Source organism: Triticum aestivum, chromosome 4B (assembly GCF_018294505.1).
Source record: "Triticum aestivum cultivar Chinese Spring chromosome 4B, IWGSC CS RefSeq v2.1, whole genome shotgun sequence".
Taxonomy (NCBI): Eukaryota; Viridiplantae; Streptophyta; class Magnoliopsida; order Poales; family Poaceae; genus Triticum; species Triticum aestivum.
In genome coordinates this window covers 377,887,858-377,913,568 of record NC_057804.1, presented here as the reverse complement: position 1 = coordinate 377,913,568, position 25,711 = coordinate 377,887,858, and the positions used below count along the sequence as shown (strand labels likewise).

Below are 25,711 nucleotides of genomic sequence, written 5' to 3'. Positions count from 1 at the left end.
AACGACCTTGTGGACCCACAGAAAGCGTCACACATGAGTATCGAGTGTCGTGTAGGACAACCATCGACTGCATGTGGCCAAAACATGTATGTATGAAAGGGTTGTGTAATGTTTTAACTAACGAATTCACAACTCTGATGTGGCATCCACCTCACAAAACGGCCAACCCACATGGTGGCTCACGACTCGTAGTGTACTGCGAGCCACCCGCGACCCCCCAGACGGACACACCCACCCACACACACACACACCGCAAATCCACCGCAACTACGATGCATGTTAAATTATCCCACGGTGAACGTACATTACCAAAGGAGGGGCGTTTTAATTTAAAAAAATAGAGATCATTAAGATGTTTTAGTACATTGATTGATTTTCTAGGGGTATAATGTGCAAAAATCAAATTTGAGCTACATGCACACGTGACAATGCGCCTAAATGGATTGCAAAAACACATGTGTCTCACTGGGTGCATGTTTACTCCCCGTGCAAGAAATTTCAAACATTGAGAATCTTGATTTTTAAATTCTAGTACATCCAAAACTTACTTGAAGTTCATGAAACTTCTCATTGTAAGGGCATATTTATCCCTTAGGTGTTTTGGTGATTGATGACAATGCTTTTGCGGACTAATCGTGTGCCTTGAGTTTCTCAGACGCTTCATCACTAGGCACGAGACGATTTGGTGCCCCTTGAAGACTATTGAAGACGGCATTGTTCTACGTTTCTTTTGGGTGGATTAGAGTCGTAGGAGAGCCGTACTATTAAGAGGGGGTCCGCGTCGGAAAGGTTCGGGTGGAATCATCACGTACACGTTTCTTTCATTGTATCCTCCTTTCCCTTGCACTTTGGAGCATTCCCCGTCTATCCTCTATGTGAGTGTCCGGACTACTGTTGCTGAGCTTGCGGTTGTACTGCTCCCTGGAGCGGTAGTACCGCAGGCACTCGCGGTAGTACCGTGCCCATGCGCGGTAGTACTGCAGGAGCCCACGGTAGTACCGCTCCCTCAGAGTCGTAGTACCGTGGCTCCTAGGCCAAGTACCGCTGCGTTGCGGTAGTACGCGCGGATGTAATTTTTTACATCCGCGCCCACACGGTAGTACCGCACACCGAGGGCGGTAGTATCGCGGGTGCCCATGGTACTTACCGCTCCCCCCGAGCTGTAGTACCGTGGTTCCCTGGCATAGTGCCGTTACTTCACGGTAGTAGGGGCGGATGTAATTTTTTACATCCGCACCCACACGGTAGTACCGCGCCTTGTGGACGGTAGTACCGTGACGGATGTTTGCATCGTCTCTTTAACCGCGGAAGTAGGCACGGATGTAATTTTATTCATCCATGTCGTTTCCAGACTTTGCCTTACCTGCCTCGCGGTAGTACCGCGGGTGGGTGCGGTAGTACCGCGCTCGCGGTAGTTCTGCCTATGGTATAGTCTCTGCAGCTGCCGCGGTAGTACCGTGGTCCCCCATGGTAGTACCGCGTGGCCTTGCGGTAGTACCGCGCCCCTGGAGCGGTAGTACCACATGTCGCAGGCTGGTCTAAGTGGATAACGATTGGATCTCTTCCTTGACTATATAAGGGGCGTCTCCTACTTCTAGTTGACTACCTCTTCCACCTCTAAGCTCCATTGTTTCTCCAAGCTCCATTTTTGCCCGATATCTCTCCCTAGCCAATCAAACTTGTTGATTTGCTCGGGATTGGGTGACTAGGGCCCGATCTACACTTCCACCAAGAGATATTCGATTCCCCCCACTTATCCCTAGCGGATCTTGTTACTCTTGGGTGCTTGAGTACCCTAGACGGTTGAGGTCACCTCGAAGCCATACTCCATTGTGGTGAAGCTTCGTGGTGTTGTTGGGAGCCTCCAATTGTTGTGGAGATTGCCCCAACCTTGTTTGTAAAGGTTCGGTTGCCGCCTTCAAGGGAACCAATAGTGGAATCACGACATCCCGCATTGTGTGAGGGCGTGAGGAGATTACGGTGGCCCTAGTGGCTTCTTGGGGAGAATTGTGCCTCCACACTGCTCTAACGGAGACGTACTTCCCTTTAAACGGAAGGAACTTCAGTAACACATCCTCGTCTCCAACGGCTCCACTCTTGGTTATTTCGTGCCTTTACTTTTGCAAGCTTACTTGTGTTGTATCTATTACTTGCTTGTGTGCTAGTTGTCATTGCATCATATAGGTTGTTCACATAGTTGCATATCTAGACAACCTATTTTGTTGAAAGGTTTAAATTGATAAAGAAACGCTTAAAAATTGTTAGTTGCCTATTCACCCCCCTCTAGTCAACCATATCGATCCTTTCAATTGGTATCAGAGCCTCGTCTCTTTATTAAGGACTTTACCATTCGAAGAGTATGGTTGACACCACAAACGGTGCGGAGGAGCACTCCGGTGTGAATCCTATCTCGTCTACGGCCGATGGGGGAACCTCGGTCTCTCGTGAGGAATTCAATGTGGCTCTAGACACATTGAAAGACTCCATGACGACCAAGGTTGAAAGCATGTTTACTAAATTTCTTGAAGGACTTAAACTGTCCATCTCGCCGATGAAAGTGGGTGATCCCACTAACAAGGTGACAGATGCTACCTCCGACAAGGGGGAAGCTAATAGTGAAAAGAGTCCTTCTAGTAGTGGTAGAAATGGCACCGACATCTTTGCCCATGTGGAACCTCCAATTTATGGAGGACCGATTCCCTCTACTCATTTAAATCATGCCGGTCCTCCTCCTAAGATTGTGAAAAATGAGGATTTTGATTCTTGGGTGTATCGTTTCAAGCGCCATCTAAAACATGTGAATACTAACCTTTGGAGAATCATTGAAGAAGGTTTCTATCCACATGACCCAAGCACCTTCACCCCTCGAGAAGCCGTGGATAATCAATTCAATGAGAGTGCTCTCTTCATCATCCAAGATGCAATCCTTCCCGAAGACCTCCCTCATCTTCGACCTCATGCCATGGACAAAGACGCATGTCAATGCGTTGTGTCTCTCTATCGAGGAAGTGCTAGCATTCAACGCTCCAACTATGAAGTGGTACAAGATGAAGCCGATGAGTTTGCAATGAAAGAAGATGAAGAACCTCGTGAGCTCTTTCGAAGAGTGACCAAACTCGCGGTCTCACTCCGAGATCATGGGAGCAAGGACACGGATGACAATTGGATCAAGCGCAAGTTCCTCAAGGCCATGATGCCCTACAACAAGGCCATGTCCTCCGTCATTCGTCAAAGACCGGACTTCCACTCCATGACCTCGAGTGAAGTGTTGGATGAGTTCGTTGCAATGAGCATTTTGGACAAGACCGCCGACAATGCGGTGCTCCGTTCCCAAAGGACAAAGAAGCCCAACCTTGCTTTGAAGGCCAAGGTTAGTGTGGAAGAAGAGGAAGAAGAGGAAGATGATGAGAGCAACCCCGAAGACACCAAATATGATTATCATGAGCACATGGCTCTTGCTTCAAGACAATTTTGGAGCAAGAAGAATACAAGACCCAACTTCAACAAGAACAACTCAAGTGGCGTCAAGGGCAAGCAACGAGTTAGAACTTGCTTCAACTGTGGCAATGTGAGCCATTTCGTTGCGGATTGTCCTTACGAGAAGCGGGAAGACAATGGTGGCAAGTTCATCCGAAAAGACAAAGCCAAGTCCTTCCCCAACAAGAACAACTTCACCAAGAAGACTCCTACTCGTGGGTTGGTGGTTCAAGAAGAATACAATGAGGATGACGATGATGATGATAATGGAGAAGCAATGGCCATGGCATCCGTTGCCATTGCTACCACTCCCCGGGTGTCTCTCTTTGATTCACCCAACGAGAACATCACCGCCAAGTGCCTCATGGCTAAAGCTTCCAACAAGGTAACCCCCAACATCAAAACCACCATCATTACTAATCCCTCCTTGGAGGGTTGCATTGATGAACATGATGAGTCTAATGAGGAAGTGAATGAATTTGAGTCTTTTATGAGTAAGCTCAAGGGCAAATCCAAGAAGCACTTTGTTACTCTCTTGGAACAACTTGGTGAGGCCAATGACATGATCGAGGCTCACGAAGAAACCATCTCTAAGATGGAAGGTCATAGTCGTGACTATGCCGATGAGATATCGGATCTCTCTAATGCTCTTGAGAAAGAGCGTGGGCATCGTTTGACTCTTGAGGAGTCACACAACGATGACCATGCTAAGTTAAAGAAAGATCTTGATCATGCTCTTGTCGTGTCTCGTGTTCTAACTTCCGAGAAGGCTAAACTTGGGGTTGATCATGCTAGACTCAAGGAGGAGTTTGAGATACTTGACAAGGCCCACAAGGTCTTGAAGGGTGCCCATGCTAACCTCAAGGAGTCTCATGCTCAACTCCAAGTTAAGCTAACCAAGGAAAAGGCCACCTTCCCTCATATGGTATTAATTGATAATGCATATGCTACTAACCCGTGTTGTGAGCATGTGCATCTTGTGGAGGAGAATGCCAAGTTGAAGGATCAACTTGAGAAAGGCCTTGTAACTTGCATTCAAGGTGAGAAGAATCTCAACGACCTTTTGAGTAATCGAAAGGAAGTTGTGGCCAAGAAGGGAATTGGGTTTGCCCCCAAGTCCAAGAACAAGAAGAAGAACGACAAGACCCATCATCCTCCTCCTCTCAAGCAAACTTTTGTGAAAGAGGGAGAGGGTGCTCCTAAGGAGAAGAAGGAAAAAGTGAAGGGGGTTGATGTCAAAAAGGGCAAAACCATCTCCTCCAACAAAGCCGGCGACTTTAACCCGTCATATGTGTTGTGCCGTGCTAGTGATGGACATGTTTATGCTAAATTTGTTGGTTCTCCTTATGAGTACATTGAATGGTCTATTTGGGTTCCTAAGACCCTTGTTACTAACATCAAAGGACCCATTACTAAATGGGTACCTAAAACCAACCATTGATCTCTTGTAGGTGTTTGCTTCCGGTGGGGGTCATGGTTGCTCGATAGTGGAGCAACAAATCATATGACCGGAAGCAAGGACTTGGTGGTGGACGTGCAAAAGATTCCATCTATGCCCACCAATGTCGAGTGGGGTGATGCCTCACATTCTAAGGTATTGGGTCTTGGCAAGGTTGTCATTTCTCATGATCTAACGATCGAGAAAGTCATGCTTGTTGAGTCCCTTGCATACAATTTACTTTCCGTTCGTCAACTTGCACTCATGGGCTTTGCCACTTTCTTTGACATTGATACCGTGGCCCTCTTGTGGAGCAAGACTCTTAAAGTAGCCTTTGTTGGGCATGTCGAGAACGGTCTCTATGTGATAAACTTTTCGGAGCGACCCACTAAGACTGCGACATGCCTAATGGCTAAAGTTGACGTGGGATGGCTTTGGCATCGCCGTTTAGCCCACGTCAATATGAGATCTTTGCAAAGTCTTCTCAAGGGGGACCATGTCCGTGGACTAACAAATGTTAGTTTTGCCAAAGACCGTGCGTGCAGTGCTTGTATTGAAGGAAAGCTTCATGAGAAGGCTCACCCTCCCACGACCATCATCTACTCGAAGAGACCCTTGGAGCTCCTTCACATGGATCTCTTTGGGCCCCCATCATTTGATAGTCTTGGAGGTAGAAAGTATTGCTTGGTGATTGTGGATGATTATTCAAGATACACTTGGGTATACTTCTTCAAGAGGAAGAGTGAGACTCAACAAACCGTCATCGACTTTGCAAATGAAGCTCAACGTCAACATGATGCAAAAATCTTGACAATAAGAAGTGACAATGGCACCAAGTTCAAGAACTACACCTTGGATGAGTTTCTTAGTGATGAGGGGATCAAGCATCAATATGCTACATCATATACCCCTCAACAAAATGGTGTTGCGGAGAGGAAGAACCGGACGTTGATGGATGCGGCAAGGACCATGATGGCGGAGTTCAAGTCTCCATACAACTTTTGGGCCGAAGCCATCAACACCGCATGTCATGCATCCAATCGGCTCTATCTCCGCAAAGGCTTGAACAAGACCCCTTATGAGATACTCACCGGCAACAAGCCCAATCTCAAGTACTTCCGGGTGTTCGGGTGTAAGTGCTTCATTCTCAAGAAAGGTGTTCGTTTGTCTAAATTTGAGGCTAGAGCATATGAGGGCATATTTTTTGGTTATGCTACAAACTCTCATGCTTACCGTGTTCTCAACAAGTCCACCAGACTCATTGAGGAGACGTGTAACGTGGAGTTTGACAAAAATAATGGCTCCCAAGTGGAGCAAAGTGGTACTTGTGATGTAGGTGATGAAATTCCTCCCCAAGCCATAAGAAGAATGGGTATTGGTCATATTCTACCCATTGAGGAACCCCTTGTGGCCGAAGGAGAAGGACAATGCTCCACTCAAGTGGAGCCATCACCTACTCAAGACCCACACGCTTCCGAAGAACAAAGTGAAGGCCCTCAACCTCGTGAACAAGACCAAGGGCAAGATCAATCTCAAGATGGTGGTAAACCTCCAAATGATGCCCAAGGTCAAGTTCTTCCCCTCGAGCAAGTTAAAGATCATGAGCAAGCTCAAGATCAAGAACAAGCTCAAGACAGCGCTCAAGATAATCAAGTTAACCCTCCTCCTTCCAGATCCGAGGAGGAATTAGAGCGTCGTGCCGCGAAGATTGCTTCCAAACTCACCACCAAAGGCCTTCTCATGAAGAATATGGTTGGAAGCCTAAGAAAGGGGGTAAGCACTCGTAGACAATTAGCAAACTATTGTGAACATCACGCGTTTGTCTCTTGTGTTGAACCCCAAAAGGTCTATGAGGCGCTTGAAGACTTGAATTGGCTCAATGCCATGCATGAAGAACTCAACAACTTCGAGTACAACAAGGTGTGGAGGTTGGTGCCAAGGCCATCGGGGAACCACAACGTCATTGGAACCAAGTGGATCTTCAAGAACAAGCAAGATGCTCATGGGAACATCATTCACAACAAGGCAAGATTGGTAGCACAAGGCTACTCCCAAGTCGAGGGTATCGACTACGGTGAAACCTTTGCTCCCGTTGCTCGCATTGAATCCATTCATTTGTTGATTGCTTATGCTTCCCATAACAACTTTAAGTTGCAACAAATGGATGTGAAAAGTGCTTTTCTTAATGGTCCTATTAATGAGTTGGTCTATGTCAAGCAACCCCCCGGGTTCGAGGATCCCTACTTCCCGGATCATGTGTATCAACTCGATAAGGCACTCTATGGCCTCAAACAAGCCCCACGTGCATGGTATGATCACCTTACCGAGTTGCTACAAGATCGTGGATTTGAGGTGGGGCAAATCGATCCCACTCTTTTTACTAAGAAGGTCAAAGGGGAGTTATTTGTGTGCCAACTATATGTTGATGATATTATCTTTGGTTCCCCTAACAAAGCTTTCAATGAGGAATTTGCCGCTCTCATGACCTCCAAGTTCAAGATGTCTTCGATGGGAGAGTTGAAGTTCTTCCTTGGTTTTGATATCAAACAAAGAAGAGAAGGAACCTTCATCAACCAAGCCAAATATACTCAAGACATGCTAAAAAGATTCAAGCTAAGTGATGTCAAGCCGACTTCTACTCCAATGCCTACCAAGTGCCAACTTGACATTGATCCCAATGGTAAAGCGGTGGATCAAAAGGTATATCGCTCCATGATTGGGTCCTTGCTTTACCTTTGTGCATCTAGACCGGATATCATGTTGAGTGTGGGAATGTGTGCACAATTTCAAGCCGCACCGAAGGAAAGCCACTATGTGGCGGTCAAGCGAATCTTTCAATATTTGGCTCATACCCCAAACTTTGCCTTATGGTACCCAAGAGGGGCAAACTTCAAGCTTGAAGGATTTACGGATTCCGATTGGGTGGGAGACAAAGTGGATACGAAGTCCACCTCCGGAGGGTGCCAATTTCTTGGTTGCTCTTTGGTGAGTTGGTCTTCCAAGAAGCAAAGTTGTGTGTCTCTCTCGTCCACCGAAGCGGAATATGTGGCGGCCGGTAGTTGTTGTGCTCAACTCTTATGGATGAGGCAAACTTTAAAGGAGTACGGTGTCATGTGTGACAAAGTGCCTCTTTGGTGTGATAATGAAAGTGCCATCAAGATTTCTCTCAATCCGGTGCAACACTTCAAGACGAAGCATATTGAGATTCGGTATCACTTCATCCAGGATCACATTAGGCGAGGGGAGATCGAGCTCAAGTATGTCAACACTCATGATAACCTTGTAGATATTTTCACGAAGCCCTTGGATGAAGCAAGATTTCGCGAGTTAAGGCATGAGCTAAATATCATTGATTCGAGCAATGTGACTTGAACCCTTGCACCCCCCACAACACTCAACTTGTTGTCTAGTTTAGGTGTAGGCATGGACATAGGGGGAGTGTTGTTCTCTCAATGAACTCTCCCTCCCCCATTATGCATAAATAGATCAACTCTTTCACATTAGCCATTTTTGATGGTACTTGTGCTTCAAAGACGAGTTTTGGTCATGGGCCCAAGGATAATTCTTCGCGGTGCCATACCAACTAACTGAAACATAGGTGGCTCCGGCCACCGCCCTCTCCTTTTGAGAGGTTGTGTCGCATGGTGGTTTCTAGTTGTCTTTCTTCCTTTGGGTTGTGTGTGTTCTTATGGTGTCCTTTGTGCTAAAAGTTTCCTTGCAAAGACCTTCGTCTTTTGTTGAAACCTGTGTTTTATTGAGCTCACGGTACTACCGCAGCCTGCTACGATACTATCGCGTGAGGGGAGCACGGTACTACCGCCCCCACGCGGCAGTAGTTTTTTACTGCCGCCTGGGTGAGCGGTACTACCGCTTCGGTGCGGTAGTTCCACCCAAGCGGTACTACCGCGATGACATGCGGTACTACCACGACGTCTCAGACGCATGGGGATAAGGACGGGCAGGGGGAGTTCTAACTCCCCCATACCCATTCGCCAGTTTCTCCTGTAGGACCTTGAAGTATGTCTAGAGGGGGGTGATTAGACTACTTGACCAATTAGAAACTTAACCTTTTCCCAATTTTAGAGTTTGGCAGATTTTAGCTATCTTAGGATAAGTCAAGCAATCATCACACAAATTAAGCAAGCATGCAAAGAGTATATGGGCAGCGGAAATTAAAGCATGCAACTTGCAAGAAAGTAAAGGGAAGGGTTTGGAGGATTCAAACGCAATTGGAGACACGGATGTTTTTGGCATGGTTCCGATAGGTGGTGCTATCGTACATCCACGTTGATGGAGACTTCAACCCACGAAGGGTAACGGTTGCGCGAGTCCATGGAGGGCTCCACCCACGAAGGGTCCACGAAGAAGCAACCTTGTCTATCCCACCATGGCCGTCACCCATGAAGGACTTGCCTCACTAGCGGTAGATCTTCACGAAGTAGGCGATCTCCTTGCCCTTACGAACTCCTTGGTTCAAGTCCACAATCTTGTCGGAGGCTCCCAAGTGACACCTAGCCAATCTAGGAGACACCACTCTCCAAGAAGTAACAAATGGTGCATTAATGATGAACTCCTTGCTCTTGTGCTTCAAATGATAGTCTCCCCAACACTCAACTCTCTCTCATAGGATTTGGATCTGGTGGAAAGAGGATTTGAGTGGAAAGCAACTTGGGGAAGGCTAGAGATCAAGATTCATATGGTAGGAATGGAATATCTTGGCCTCAACACATGAGTAGGTGGTTCTCTCTCAGAAATGGTAAGTTGGAAGTGTAGGTTTAGTCTGATGGCTCTCTCCACGAATGAAGAGGAGGTGGAGGGGTATATATAGCCTCCACACAAAATCTAACCGTTACACACAATTTACCAAACTCGGTGGGACCGATTCAACAGACTCGGTCAGACCGATTTAGTAAACCTAGTGCCATTAGTGAATTTTGGTGGGACTGACATGCAACTCGGTGAGACCGATTCGGTTAGGGTTAGGGCATAACGTAATCTCGGTAAGACCGATTACACAAACTCGGTGAGACCGATTTTGGTAATAAGCTTTCCAGAGAGTTGGTCAGGTAAACTCGGTGGGACCGATTTTCTCTTTTCGGTGAGACCGAAATGTTACAAAAGGGAAACAGAGAGTTTATATTGCAATCTCGGTGGGACCGATCGCTCACTTCGGTTTGACCGAAACGTTACGAAGGGAAACAGAGAGATTACAATCCCATCTCGGTGAGACCGAGATCCCTATCGGTAGGACCGATTTGCCTAGGGTTTGTGGCAGTGGCTATGACTTTTGAAATCGGTGGCGCCGGATAGGAAGAATCGGTGTGACCGATTTTGACTTTAGGTTTAGGTCATTTGTGGATGTGAGAAAGTAGCTGAGGGTTTTGGAGCATATCACTAAGCACATGAAGCAAGAGGCTCATTAAGCAACACCTCATCCCTCCTTGATAGTATTGGCTTTTCCTATAGACTCAATGTGATCTTGGATCACTAAAATATAAAATGAAGAGTCTTGAGCTTTTGAGCTTGAGCCAATCCTTTATCCTTAGTATTTTGAGGGATCCACTTTCATCATCCATGCCTTGCCATTCATTGAGCTTTCCTGAAATAATAGTCTTGGAATAGCATTAGCTCAATGAGCTATATGTTGTTATGAATTACCAAAACCACCTAGGGATAGTTGCACTTTCACCTCCACATCGTTTCTCTCTCTCCGACGCTCAAGAACGGGGCCGGCGTTCGTCGCCGGATCTCCGCCTCCGGCTGCCCTCCCGTGATTCTGTCTGGTGGGATCGTTCCCCACCACGTGCTCTTGCTATGGACCAAGGTCTTTCCCCAACTCCTTCTTGTTTTTGTTGTGTTCTTTGCCTCTAGGTTTTTGGGGGAGACTTGTGTGTTCTAAATATTCTTAGGCTAAATCTATGAAAGAGTAGGATGAAGGAGAGTAGCTTTGCGTAGGAACTATACTTGTATTTTTGTCATGTGCCAGATTTGATCACCGTAGCACTGCTGTGGTTTTGCGGTTCTTTTCATATTTGAACTATCATTTGGATCTGACGTGGTGTGGTACTACCGCTCGTCTGGCGCGGTACTACCGCACTCGCTGCGGCACTAAGGTTTTACTACCGCTCCCACCATGGTACTACCGTGACCTCGCACGGTACTACCGCGACTTGGAGCGGTACTAAAATTTTAGTACCGCAGGCTCTGGTAGTATTACCGTGGATCACATCTATCTCATGGCAACTTTCACGTATACTTTCTATGTGTTTCTTGTGCTTTGTCATGGTCTTTACATTGATCCTTTTTGCGTTTCGTGGGTGTTTTGCATTTGTGTCTCAGGTGGTGGCTCTCACCATTCCAATCCTAGTCGTGACACGGGCTCCAAGCATCTGCGCAATCCAGGTGAAGCACCAGAGGGCTCCACTGCGCCCAAGCGCCATGTCAAGACATCAGCTAGCAAGCACAAGGAACCCACTAAGGGCATGGACGAGATACCCCAATCTGAGTTTGTTCGTCTCAGGCAGCTCAACCCATATGTGAACCCTCGTGCTACTGTCAAAGGTTGTGAGCTGTTTTGGAACAAGCAACAAACTCTCACTTATCTGGATGTCATCAAGAACAAGCAGAATACCTATGTAGATGTCAAATGGATAGAAATGCATCACCTGAGGAAGGACAAGCATCGTGAGTACTTTGGAGAAGATCTGGACCTTGTGGAGCAGTTTGGTATTGAACATGTGATCTCTTTTCACCTTGACTATGACCCTGAGCTCATCTGTCAGTTCTTTGCCTCAGTATACTTTCACCATGATGAGGAGCAAAGGATGACCTGGATGACCAATGGTCGTAAGATGACTGCTACTTGAAAGGAGTTCATGGACCTGCTCCACGTTCCTGATGACGGGCTCAACACTCCCGTGGTTGTTTGCCCCCATGCTAATCCTGAGTCTGCTAACAAGGACAAGCTTCAGCCATACTATGTTGAGAAGGCGCTTCCCAATGGCAAGACGGGGTTGGTGCTCAACTCTTTTCTGGATATCATGTATCGCATCTTTCGCAACTCCTTGTTCCCTCGCATTGATGACAAGGACAAGGTTCATGCCTATATGGTGGATATGATGCTCATTTGCGAGGAGGCTCATTTGTCTCAGACTCAGCCACTTGATGTCTCACACATCATGTGGTGTGAGCTTTGGTTTGCGGTGTTCAACCGCAAGGTGCCTATCTATGGGCCCTATCTGTTTCTGCTGATCTTGAAGACTTGGGAGAAGATGTTCCCTGGTGAGGAGTTCCTTGCTCCAGACTAGATTCGCCATGATCCCATATGTCTCCGTGTCAAGCCCAACTAGGCCAACACTACTAGTCGTGCTGAGGCATCTGCTGCTAGGGCTGCTGTTGATGAGGAGGATGCTGGCGTCGAGGATGTTGCTGAGGGCCGTGCTGCTAGGCCTTCCCAGAGTTCCTCTATGCCTTTGTGGGCCAAGAAGATGAAGGACAAGATGAAGACTCTTTTCTGCATGCAAGCCAAGGGGTAGTACAGGACTCATGTGGCATCTAAGGAGAGTCGCCGCCGGGACAAGAAGATCTTACAGCTGTATGGCAAGGACGTGTCTGGTGGTTCTGAGGATCGCATCACTCCAGAGGCCGAGTGGATGGAGAAGCAAGGCTACAAATGGACTGATTCTGAGGAGGACATCGAGGAGACCATCCCTACCGCCGAGGAGTCTGACGAGGAGCGTTGGGATGAGTTCCCTGCTTGAGCCACCCCTTGTGTGTAGGTGTCCTCTTTGCCTTTTTGGCTTCTCGATGCCAAAGGGGGAGAGAGTGTAGGGATTTGCGAGTCGGGTGTCGTCGTTCGTGTTCGGTGTGTTTGCCGCTTTCTCGTTTTAACCTCGTTTGAACCTCGTTTCAGTTGCTTTGGGTTGATTTACTTCATATGGTGTAAGACATATGCACTCTATCTATCTTAGTGAGCTTGTGATATATTGTGCTACCTTTGTGCTATGCTCTGCTAAGATGTTAGTTATCATGCCTTTGTCTCTAAAATATAGGGGGAGTGTTGATCCTAGTTTGTGTGCTATGCAGTCCAAATCATCCATCTAGATTGCACACATCTAGGGGGAGCCCGTCTATATTCTAGAGAGGAGGGGTTTGCCTTTGCTCAATATTATCTCATCTATGTGCAAATCCCGTATTGTCATCAATCCACCAAAAAGGGGGAGATTGTAAGGGCATATTTATCCCTTAGATGTTTTGGTGATTGATGACAATGCTTTTGCGGACTAATCGCGTGCCTTGAGTTTCTCAGACGCTTCATCACTAGGCACGAGACAATTCGGTGCCCCTCGAAGACTATTGAAGACGACGTTGTTCTACGTTTCTTTTTGGTGGATTTGAGTCATAGGAAAGCCGTACTATTAAGAGGAGGTCCGCGTCGGAAAGGTTCGGGTGGAATCATCACGTACACATTTCTTTCATTGTCTCCTCCTTTCCCTTGCACTTTGGAGCATTCCCCGTCTATCCTCTATGTGAGTGTCTGGACTACTGTTGCTGAGCTTGCGGTAGTACTGCTCCCTAGAGCGGTAGTACCGCAGGCACTCGCGATAGTACCGTGGCCATGCGCGGTAGTACCGCAGGAGCCCACAGTAGTACCGCTCCCTCAGAGTCGTAGTACCGTGGCTCCTAGGCCAAGTACCGCTGCATCACGGTAGTAGGCGCGGATGTAATCTTTTACATCCACGCCCACACGGTAGTACCGCACGCCGAGGGCGGTAGTAGTGCGGGTGCCCACGGTAGTACCGCTCCCCCCGAGCTGTAGTACCGTGGTTCCCTTGCCTAGTGCCGTTGCTTCACGGTAGTAGGGGAGGATGTAATTTTGTACATCCGCACCCACACGGTAGTACCGCGCCTTGTGGACGATAGTACCGTGATGGATGTTTGCATCGTCTCTTTAACCGCAGAAGTAGGCACAGATGTAATTTTATTCATCCGTGCCGTTTCCAGACTTTGCCTTACCTGCCTCGCGGTAGTACCACGGGTGGGTGCGGTAGTACCGCGCTCGTGGTAGTTCTGCCTATGGTATAGTCTCTGCAGCTGCCGCGGTAGTACCGTGGTCCCCCATGGTAGTACCGCGTGGCCTTGCGGTAGTACCGCGCCCCTGGAGCGGTAGTACCGCATGTCGCAGGCTGGTCTAAGTGGATAACGGTTGGATCTCTTCCTTGACTATATAAGGGGCGTCTCCTACCTCTAGTTGACTACCTCTTCCACCTCTAAGCTCCATTGTTGCTCCAAGCTGCATTTTCGCCTGATCTCTCTCCCTAGCCAATCAAACTTGTTGATTTGCTCGGGATTGGGTGACTAGGGCCCGATCTACACTTCCACCAAGAGATATTCGATTCCCCCCACTTATCCCTAGCGGATCTTGTTACTCTTGGGTGCTTGAGCACCCTAGACGGTTGAGGTCACCTCGAAGCCATACTCCATTGTGGTGAAGCTTCATGGTGTTGTTGGGAGCCTCCAATTGTTGTGGAGATTGCCCCAACCTTGTTTGTAAAGGTTCGGTCGCCGCCTTCAAGGGCACCAATAGTGGAATCACAGCATCTCGCATTGTGTGAGGGCGTGAGGAGATTACGGTGGCCCTAGTGGCTTCTTGGGGAGCATTGTGCCTCCACACCGCTCTAACGGAGACATACTTCCCTTTAAACAGAAGGAACTTTGGTAACACATCCTCGTCTCCAACGGCTCCACTCTTGGTTATTTCGTGCCTTTAATTTTGCAAGCTTACTTGTGTTGTATCCTTTACTTGCTTGTGTGCTAGTTGTCATTGCATCATATAGGTTGTTCACATAGTTGCATATCTAGACAACCTATTTTGTTGCAAGGTTTAAATTGATAAAGAAAAGCTTAAAAATTGTTAGTTGCCTATTCACCCCCCCTCTAGTCAACCATATCGATCTTTTCACTCGTGTTGTCATATGGACACCAATACAAAGTGTCATTGTACTTTTTTTGTCAAATTTGAGACCAGTTTTGATGTAATCTTTATCTTCTTACAAATGGGAGATTATTGATAATTGGAAACCAATATCGTAAATGGGTTATTTATTTGAACCGTGAGCGTTATACCAACAATGTATACATGCCATGCTTAGGTTAAGCAATAAAGCGGTAGCATTAATCATCCAAATAGAAAAACAATATACGTGCCGCCACGCGTACCGTGTGCCGTGCGAGCATGCATGAGTTGATGGGACGCATGCGAGTAGTCCGTCGTGCAGGCAGACCGAGAGGCGTGCGTGCAGGTGTGTGAATTGATGGAGGTGTGACCGCTACACAATGTTGTCGGGAGTCGTGCGAGTAGCTGTGTGAAACGACTTAGGCATGCCAGCAGTCCGGTGCGCAGGCTCACCGGGAGGCAAGCCAGCGGTTTGACCGCCACCCACCTCTCTCCCACCACTCCATATTAATGGTGCACCCGAGCGGCCGCACCCCCCATCCTTGCCACACACACAATCCTCTCTCTTTTCTTGCATCCTTGACACCGCTCTCAGTCCTCAAAGCCGTCAGTGTATGAGGATGCCGCCAAAGCGCCCCATCAGAGGGAGTGGAGACACGGGGGCTGCTGAAGCAGTGCAGCATGACGTGGAGATGGAGATAGAGGTTGCCTTCATTGCCGGCGAGGTATCCCTACACCCTGACGACGTCGAGCTTCCACAGGCGGAGGCAGAGTTGCACACTGACTCCGGTGACGACTCGGGCGACGACCCCGACTCTGACTCCGATGACCACTCCGGCGATGACTCCGACGATGATAGACAACTGGTTAGTCATCTACCCATTTATGTGTCAAATAGATCCTAGGGTTTCTCTGGTTATTCCTGCCTCCCCCTTTTTGGAATAGATATCCTATGGTTATGTTCTCCCAATCCATGAAATCTAAGTAAGTTTCGTTAGATCCGTGTAGTGTACTGATTGTTTGAATGGTATAAGTGATAAGTGATTAGTTGTTTCATCTGTGCAAATGATTTCTGCTAATAATCTGACTAGGGTTAGTGTTCGTGCTAATAATTCCTAGCAAGGACTTGAAAATTGATTTTGAATGACCTACATATATGTTCGTGCCATTATTTTCTTCTAGATTGGTCTGTACATAGACGACTGTGCTTAAAAATCGAACCATAATCTCTGGATATGTATAAAAAATAGCCATAAATTCCTAATCCTACTTCACGGCATGTAAACATTCATTTGGTGCCAAATTTGTTTTGCTATTTGTATAGGTACTGTCTGACGATGTGGACAACGAGGATGAAGATGACCAGAGGAGGTACATGAGGCCAATCCTGAGGGAGCTTTATGCGGGAATGCATAACAGGCGTATTAGGACCTGGGACGGCGGCTATCGATGCCCATTTTGCAACCATGAGCTTCATGACGCGTATCAAAGTGTTCTGGTGCATGCAAGAGGATGGGCCGTTGGCTCCTTCAAGCAGAAGTATTCTCGTAGGGTGGCGCACGGTGCGTACACCGAGTACCTGGAGAAGCTTTAGGATCATGCCGGCAGATGAGATGAGATGTGGGATTGAACTATGTACGCTTGATTATGCTTAATGATGGTTGAACTATGTACTTACGGTTTAACTATGCTTGTGTACGCTTATTATCAATGTCTGAGTATGTTAAATGTATGTTTACTTATGTCTAAATGTGGGATATGGACGCAATCAGTTCGGTTGATGGAATCTGCCTCCGTCGTGGTTTATTGGCCCCCTTTGTAATTAGTGTTAAATTTTAACCAAAGATTTAACTCCCAAAATGTTAGTGTAGGTCATCAATATATCATTGGATGCGTATTTGAACATAGTGTTCAATGACATAATTTTTGGTGACATGCATAAACATTTGTTAGTTAAATATTTGGTCAAAATTTGGTACAAATTACAAAGGGGACCAATAAACCAGGACGGAGGTAGTACGTCAATCACACACGATTCCCGAAATTGGAACCGCATGCAATGACTTTCATTTTGCCTGTTGCGTCAATCACACACGGTTGGCTCTAGCAAACCGTTGCCTCCGAAATTCTTTGTGGGACAGGAAACCCTCACCACCCAATTCAAAAAATAAAAAATAAAACCCTCACCATCCCCATGCCACAAAAACCCTCACAACAGCCGCCACCCCTCCGGTCCCCATTCACACCTGCACAAGCTCCTCCGCGTCTGTGCATGGCACCGCCCATCGCGGCGGCAACCACTTAGCTCGACGCTTGCCGCCGCCAGGCTGCCGGCTAACCCCACCGCATTTCGCCAATTCCGCTTGCCGCCGCCTATTTCCATCGAATTCTCGAAGATGCTCGCGGTCGACCCAGCTCCGCACGGTTGGGGAATCTGCAGTACTGAGATTTTTTTTATGGACAACAAGGTAACTAATTTAATGAGATATTATCTCATCTCTTATACCAGTTTTTCTGCCTCCTTTATTCACCCGACCGAAACTGCTGTGCGAGCTGATTTGAGGCTTTTCTTTCAATCATAGAGTGTACAGTGCACAGACACATCAGGACTTTGCGGTCTTTGCCAGACATCAATGGAGTTCCATCTCACTGTACCAGATGACTTGAGGATGCGTGCAGTATGTTCAATCTCACCCTAAATCGGTTGGCATGGCCTACTTTCCTGAACATATAATAAATATTGCTACATTTGGATAAAAGGTGCCACATGCACCATATACATCAAAGGGGATTTTTCCCTCTTCTTTCTATATTAGTCAAATTAATGATGTATTGTTCTTTTGATTACTCTCATATTTCCATGACATCATGTTTACCCTATTATTTTAATTATAGATTTTTGTCCTTCGATTTCAACCATTGTACAGTTCATTCAATTTGGGCCCATATTTGCATGTTACCATATTTTCTTTAACAATCCTACCATTTTCTGCAGCGCGTCCCTTGCTATGCAACAGAATCTGTAGTGCACAATCTTTCCCTTTACATAAATCAAGACTACAGGGATGTCATACTGAACACAAACCATGGATTTGCAATCGTTGCTACTATAAGACTTGATGAATGTGGTGACTCCTATTTTGGCACTAGCCTTTGGAAAGAAATTTCTAATTTTTATGTACTGAAAGCTAGCACTAAAATTGCACTACACATAAAAGAGCCTCGTCATGAGATATATGCTAACTTCCCCGACGATATCATCCATCCAGACTTTGTTCGAAGTAAGTTTTCTTTTCAACTATATGCATGTTTACTTACCCAGCAATATCAAACGAATTGTGTAGTACTTAAGAAACAAATTGTCATTCCATTTTCTTACTATATTCCTACCTAATAACTTCTAGTTACCAATACAATTTTCTATTGCCTGTTTTAACAAAATATTCCCTATACTCCCACTTCTATCAGAATGCGCCGCTGACAAGGAGACTCCAGAGGTGGAGAACGGGGCTGCTACTACCTCTGAGCACTGCGTTGGTTTTCCCTTGAAGAGGAAAGGGTGATGCAGCAAAGTAGCATAAGTATTTCCCTCAGTTTTTGAGAACCAAGGTATCAATCCAGTAGGAGGCTCCACGCAAGTCCCTCGTACCTACACAAACAAACAAGAACCTCGCAACCAACGCGATAAAGGGGTTGTCAATCCCTACACGGCCACTTGTGAAAGTGAGATCTGATAGAGATAATAAGATAAGATAAATATTTTTTGTATTTTTATGATATAGATTGGAAAGTAAAGATTGCAAAATAAAGTAGATTAGAAACTTATATGATGGAAGATAGACCCGGGGGCCATAGGTTTCACTAGTGGCTTCTCTCAAGATAGCATAAGTATTACGGTGGGTGAACAAATTATTGTCGAGCAATTGATAGAAAAGTGCATAGTTATGAGATTATCTAGGCATGATCATGTATATAGGCATCACGTCCGCGACAAGTAGACCGACTCCTGCCTGCATCTACTACTATTACTCCACACACCGACCGCTATCCAGCATGACCCTAGAGTATTAAGTTCATAAGAACAGAGTAATGCATTAGGCAAGATGACATGGTGTAGAGGGATAAACTCAAACAATATGATATAAACCCCATCTTTTTATCCTCAATGGCAACAATACAATACGTGCCTTGTTGCCCCTGCTGTCACTGGGAAAGGACACCACAAGATTGAACCCAAAGCTAAGCACTTCTCCAATTGCAAGAAAGATCAATCTAGTAGGCCAAACAAAACTAATAATTGAAAGAGACTTGCAAAGATAACCAATCACACATAAAAGAATTCAGAGGAGATTCAAGTATTTCTCATAGATAAAATTGATCATAAACCCACAATTCATCAGATCTCGACAAACACACCACAAAAAGAGTTACATCGAATAGATCTCCAAGAAGATCGAGGAGAACATTGTATTGAGATTCAAAGAGAGAGAAGAAGCCATCTAGCTAATAACTATGGACCCGAAGGTCTGTGGTAAACTACTCACAACTCATTGGAGAGGCCTTGGCGATGATGTAGAAGCCCTCCATGATCGATTCCCCCTCCGGAGGAGCACCGGAAAAGGCTCCAAGATGGGATCTCACGGGTACAGAAGGTTGCGGCAGTGGAAATAGGGTTTCGTGGTGCTCCTGGATGTTTTCGGGGTACGTAGATATATATATAGGCCAAGGAGGTCGGTCCGGGGAGCCACGAGGGGCCCACGAGGATGGGGGGCGCACCCACCCCACTAGGGTGCACCTTGCACCCTCGTGGCCGCCTCGGCTGCTTCTTGACGTCCACTCCAAGTCTCCTGGATTGCGTTTGTTCCAAAAAGATCGCTCCCGAAGGTTTCTTTCCGTTTGGACTCCGTTTGATATTCCTTTTCTTTGAAACACTAAAATAGGAAAAAACAGTAATTTGGGTTGGGCCTCCGGTTAGTAGGTTAGACCCAAAAAATGATATAAAAGTGTAAAGTAAAGCCCATAAACATCCAAAACGGGTAATATAATAGCATGGAACAATAAAAAATTATAGATACGTTGGAGACGTATCGAGCATCCCCAAGCTTAATTCCTGCTCGTCCTTGAGTAGGTAAATGATAAAAACAGAATTTTTGATGTGGAATGCTACCTAGCATAATTCTCAATGTAATTTTCTTTATTGTGGCATGAATGTTCAGATCCAAATGATTCAAGATAAAAGTTCATATTGACATGAAAACAATAATACTTCAAGCATACTAACAAAGCAATCATGTCTTCTCAAAATGACATGGCTAAAGAAATTTATCCCTACAAAATCATATAGTCTAGCTATGCTCTATCTTCATCACACAAAGTATTTAATCATGCACAACCCCGATGACAAGCCAAGCAATTGTTTCATACTTTAGTATTCTCACACTTTTTTAACTTTCACGCAATACATGAGCATGAGACATGGACATACCACTATATGCGGAATAGAATGGTGGTTGTGGAGAAGACAAAATGAAGAAGATAGTCTCACATCAACTAGGCGTATCAACATGTTATGGAGATGCCCATTAATAGATATCAATGTGAGTGAGTAGGGATTGCCATGCAACGGATGCACTAGAGCTATAAGTGTATGAAAGCTCAACAAAAGAAACTAAGTGGGTGTGCATCCGACTTGCTTGCTCACGAAGACCTAGGGCATTTTGAGGAAGCCCATCATTGTAGTGACCAGACCTCAGACGATCAAGTCTCTGTGCATCAGTGTCATCCCTGGATCAGTAATGTTGACACGCACAGTACTCAAAGGATTTATAACAGAGTAGCAATCACACACTTGTTACATCGAATGTCTCAAAAGAGAACTTATTACAATAAATATGGCATAAGGCCATCTAATAACGATAATAGCGGAAGGCTTGGAAGTTAAGTGAGTCCATCAACTCCAACGACATCACTGAGTATAGAACCACGACCTAAGGCACCTTACTCGTCGTCTAAAAAGTCTGCAACATGAACGTTGCAGCCCGAAAACGGGTAAGCACATGGAATATGCTGGCATGTAACACATAGAGGATAATGAACAGAAATATGCTATACTACATGCATATATGGCTGGTGGAAAGCTCTATGGTTACAGTTTTGCATAAAGCCAATTTTTCCCTACTGCAAAGCAATAAGTTTTATTTAACTATCATGGTGGTTGTTAAACATTGAGAAGATAGACATCCTCTCAATCCCAATTAAACATCATCATTAAACCCAACATTTAAATTAAAGTAGCGTGATGAGATTCACATGATAATCCAAGTACTAGATACTCAAGATGTCCATAACCGGGGACACGGCTAACCATGATGAGTTTATACACTCTGCAGAGGTTTGCGCACTTTTCCCCACAAGACTCAATCTCCTCCATCGGGATTCTCGCACTACATGATGTTTGAGAAACGGATGACCGAGACATAGTCTTTCAGAAGTGTTTGCACCTTACGATCGGGTAGACAGTACCAACCTACATCCCCTACATCTTCTAGTCTACCACTATAAGAGTTCACACGACTTAATCAACTATGCTAGAGCCCATAGTAGCTTGTGGATGCACACAGAAGTTTCTAGCATGAAAAATCTCATGATCCCTTTGAGCCTGCGTGGCGGTCCATAAAGAAAAATAGGCAATCGCTGGAATACCCAGGTGCCTCAATCCACCCAGATGTGTGTTTAAGTTGCCACCTTAAATAAACCATTAAATAACAATCTCACATCTGTCATGGATACACTCACCCAATCCACGTCTACTAGCATAGCATGGAAATATAAGCAAACGTAGAAGTAACTCCCAAGGGTTTTATAATAAAATAGGTAATAGGTACTACCTCATCTACTTCCCAAAACCCACAATTTCATTAGATCCTAATCATGCAATGTTTGAGGATTGAACTAATGCAATAAAACTGGGTATGAAAGAGGTATGATCAAAGTGTTACTTGCCTTGCTGATGATCCGTGAAACCTAGAGATTCGAAGTAGCAAGCGGCGCACTCCGGGTACTCTATCACAAACAAACAAGAATACAATAAGCACTCATCTAATGCACAGGTAAAACTCAAATCAGAGAACTAACCAGAAAGTTCAACTTAAGAACTCCGGTTTGCAAAAAGAATCAAATCGAACTAAGCAACGAAACACAAACGGCGAAAAAAACAAGTTCCGTTTACTAATCTGGACCTAAGTCAAATTTTACAGAAGCAAAAACTTGTTTGAGTTGGTTAAACGGAAAAAGGGTTTCGAGACGAAACTCTAGGCGCTTGAATCGCCTGATTCCGATAAACGAGCGAAAAGTTATACTAGAACGAAAATCGGATCAGAAATCTCGATCTAGAAATAATCACGGAAAATCTGAGAAAAAGAAAAACTGACGAACAGTTGAATGAACGGACATTCGTTAACTAAAACTAAACGGTGAACTCGTCCGTTAAAATGAACGAATGAGCGAACGCTCGATAAATAAATAAACCGGAAAAAAATAAACCGACCTAAAAAATAAACCTAGGGTTTTCTAAAAAAACCGGACCGGGTTTAAAAAAATGGACCACAGCGGCGGGCGGCGATGTATACCTCCAGTGAGGCGCTCCGGCAAGGCGGGGCAGCTCCGGCGGGGTGACGGGGGGCAGCGTGGGGCGGCGGGGCTGCGGGCGTCGGCGGCGGCGGGGCGGCTTCGGCGGCGGTGGGCGAGACGGGGTGAGGCGGCGGGGAAGGGGGGTATTTAAGAGGGGGGGTGGCTTGGGGGAGGGGCAAGGCGGCAGCGGAGTCCCGGTCGGACTCGGGGTCCAAGCGGCGGCGACGGTCGCGCGGTCTTCTGGCGGGAGATGGCGGCGTGGGGCAGACGGGCCGGCTCGGCTGGGCCTCGGCCCAGTCGGGCGCTGAAAACTATTTTTTATTTAAAACAATTCCGCCGAACAGAAAATACATTCTAGAAAAATAAATAAAAATCTAAAAATGCCAAAACAAATTTTCACCGTCTAAATAAAATATTTAGAACGAGATGAACATTTTTCTTGGCCCTAAAATGTAGTTTTGAAAAACGTGCAATTTTCCTAAATTCAAATAAAATAGCAAAAACTCCAAAATAAAAATCTTATTTGATTGTTTTATTAAATCCTCAATATTTCTTTATTTTTGGGAAAGTCATTTTATTCCCTCTCTCATATTTTTATAATTGAAATAATTGAAGATAAAATAAATAAAATCAAATGATCCTATTTTCAAAATTTGAGAAACCTCAAATATGAAAATAACGAAATCCCCAACTCTCTCCGAGGGTCCTTGAGTTGCGTAAAATTTCTAGGATCAAACCAAAAGCAATAAAATATGATATGCAATGATGATCTAGTGTATAGCATTCCAAATTGAAAATTCGGGATGTTACAAACCTACCCCCCTTAAGATGAATCTCGCCCTCGAGATTCGGGTTGGTTAGAAAATAGGTGAGGGTGGTCCTTCAGCAGATCTTCCTCTCGCTCCCAGGTGGCTTCATCATCAGTGTGTTGGCTCCACTGAACTTTACAAAACTTGATAACCTTGCTGCGGGTGACTCAGCTGGCATACTCAAGAATTTTGACTAGTTTCTCCTCATATGTCAAATCATTATCCAACTGAATCGTTTCCAGTGGCACTGTATCTCTCAGCGGTATATTAGCCATCTCTGCGTGGCACTTCTTCAACTGGGAAACGTGGAACACATCATGAACTCCTGGCAGTCCTTCGGGCAATTCCAACTTGTAAGAAACTTCTCCCATACGCTCCAAAACTTTGTATGGTCCTACAAAACGTGGTGCTAACTTTCCCTTAACTCCAAAGCGCTTAACTCCTCAAAGTGGAGATACACGAAGATAAACTCCGTCTCTGACTTCGTAAGCTGTCTCCTTGCGTTTTGAATCTGCATAGCTCTTCTGCCTGGACTGGGCTACCTTGAGCCTATTGCGAATCAACTTCACCTTATGTTCAGACTCCTTAATCAAATCTGGTCCAAACAACTGGCGGTCTCCAACTTCATCCCACGACAATGGGGTCCTACACCTCCTTCCGTACAGGGCTTCGAAAGGGACCATCTTCAAAATGGATTGATAACTGTTGTTGTAAGAGAACTCTGCATATGGCAAATTGTCGTCCCAACTAGATCCATAATCTAGCGCACAAGCTCTCAGCATATCCTCTAAAATTTGATTGACTCTCTCGGCCTGTCCATTTGTCTGCGGATGAAAAGCTGTACTGAAATCTAGCCTGGTACCCAAAGTTTCGTGCAACTGATTCCAGAACTTTGAGGTAAACTGGGTTCCTCTATCTGATACAATGCTCCTCGGAACTCGATGCAGACATACGATCCTGGTCATGTATATCTTAGCCAACTTAGCACTGGTGTAAGTGGTCTTCACGGGGATGAAATGAGCTACCTTCGTCAAACGATCGACTACAACCCATATCGAGTCATAGCCTGAACGAGTCCTGGGCAATCCCGTGATAAAATCCATGCCTAGCTTATCCCACTTCCATTCAGATATCGACAATGGCTGTAAAAATCCTGCTGGCTTGTGATGCTCTGCCTTCACCCTCTGACATACATCACAAACTGCTACATGCTCCGCAATGTCCTTCTTCATTCTGGTCCACCAGAATGTGTCTTTCAAATCCAAATACATCTTGGTATTTCCTGGGTGAATCAAATATGGTGAATCATGGGCCTCGTGCAGAATCAACTTCCTGATCTCCGGGTCATTAGGCACATAAAAGCGGTCCTCAAACCATAAGGTATCGTGCTCATCCTCATGAAATCCTTTAGCTTTTCCTTTGCTCATCTTCTCCTTTATATAGGCAATCTCCTTGTCAGTCTTCTGGGCTTCTCTGATCTTATCCATCAAGGTAGACTGAATCTCCAATGCTGCTACATAGCCTCTCGGAACTATCTCCAAACATAGCTCACGAAGATCCTCGGCTAACTCCTTCGGCAACTCTCCGGTCAAGAGTGTGTTGACATGGCTCTTGCGGCTCAACATATCGGCTACTACGTTATCCTTTTCGGGGTGATAATGCAGTCTCATATCATAATCCTTGATGAGCTCCAACCATCTCCTTTGCCTGAGATTCATCTCCTTCTGCGTGAAAATATACTTCAAACTCTTGTGATCCGTGTACACCTCACAATGGTTTCCAATGAGAAAATGTCTCCAAGTCTTCAATGCATGCACTACGGCTTCTAACTCCAAATCATGTGTAGCATAATTCAACTCATGGGGCTTAAGCTGTCGTGAGGCATACGAAACAACTCTTCCCTCCTGCATAAGCACTGCTCCAAGTCCTTGACGTGAAGCGTCGCAATACACCTCATAATCCTTGCGCCGATCTGGCAGAATCAACACTGGTGATGTAACCAAACATTTCTTCAACTCCTGGAAACTGGCCTCACATTCTTCAGTCCAATTGAACTTGGTGTCCTTCTTCAACAACTCCGTCATGGGCTTCGCAATTTTCGAGAAATTCTCAATGAACCTCCGGTAGTATCCTGCGAGTCCAAGAAAACTCCGGATCTCTCCAAATGACGTGGGTGATTCCCAGTTTGTCACAGTGACAACTTTGGTGGGGTCTACTGCTATTCCTTCTCCGGATATAACGTGTCCGAGGAATCCAACTTCCTTCCACCAAAACTCACATTTGCTGAACTTGGCGTATAACTGATGTTCTCTGTGCTTCTCAAGTACCAAACGCAAATGCTCCTTATGCTCCTCTTCATTCTTTGAGTAGACCAAAATATCATCAATGAACACTACGATGAAC

General features: G+C 45.7%; 1 pseudogene; it reads right to left on the bottom strand.

Moving 5' to 3' along the window:
• Positions 1–25,711, bottom strand: part of LOC123090112 (transcription factor SPT20 homolog) — a 78,088-nt pseudogene that overhangs the window by 4,987 nt on the left and 47,390 nt on the right.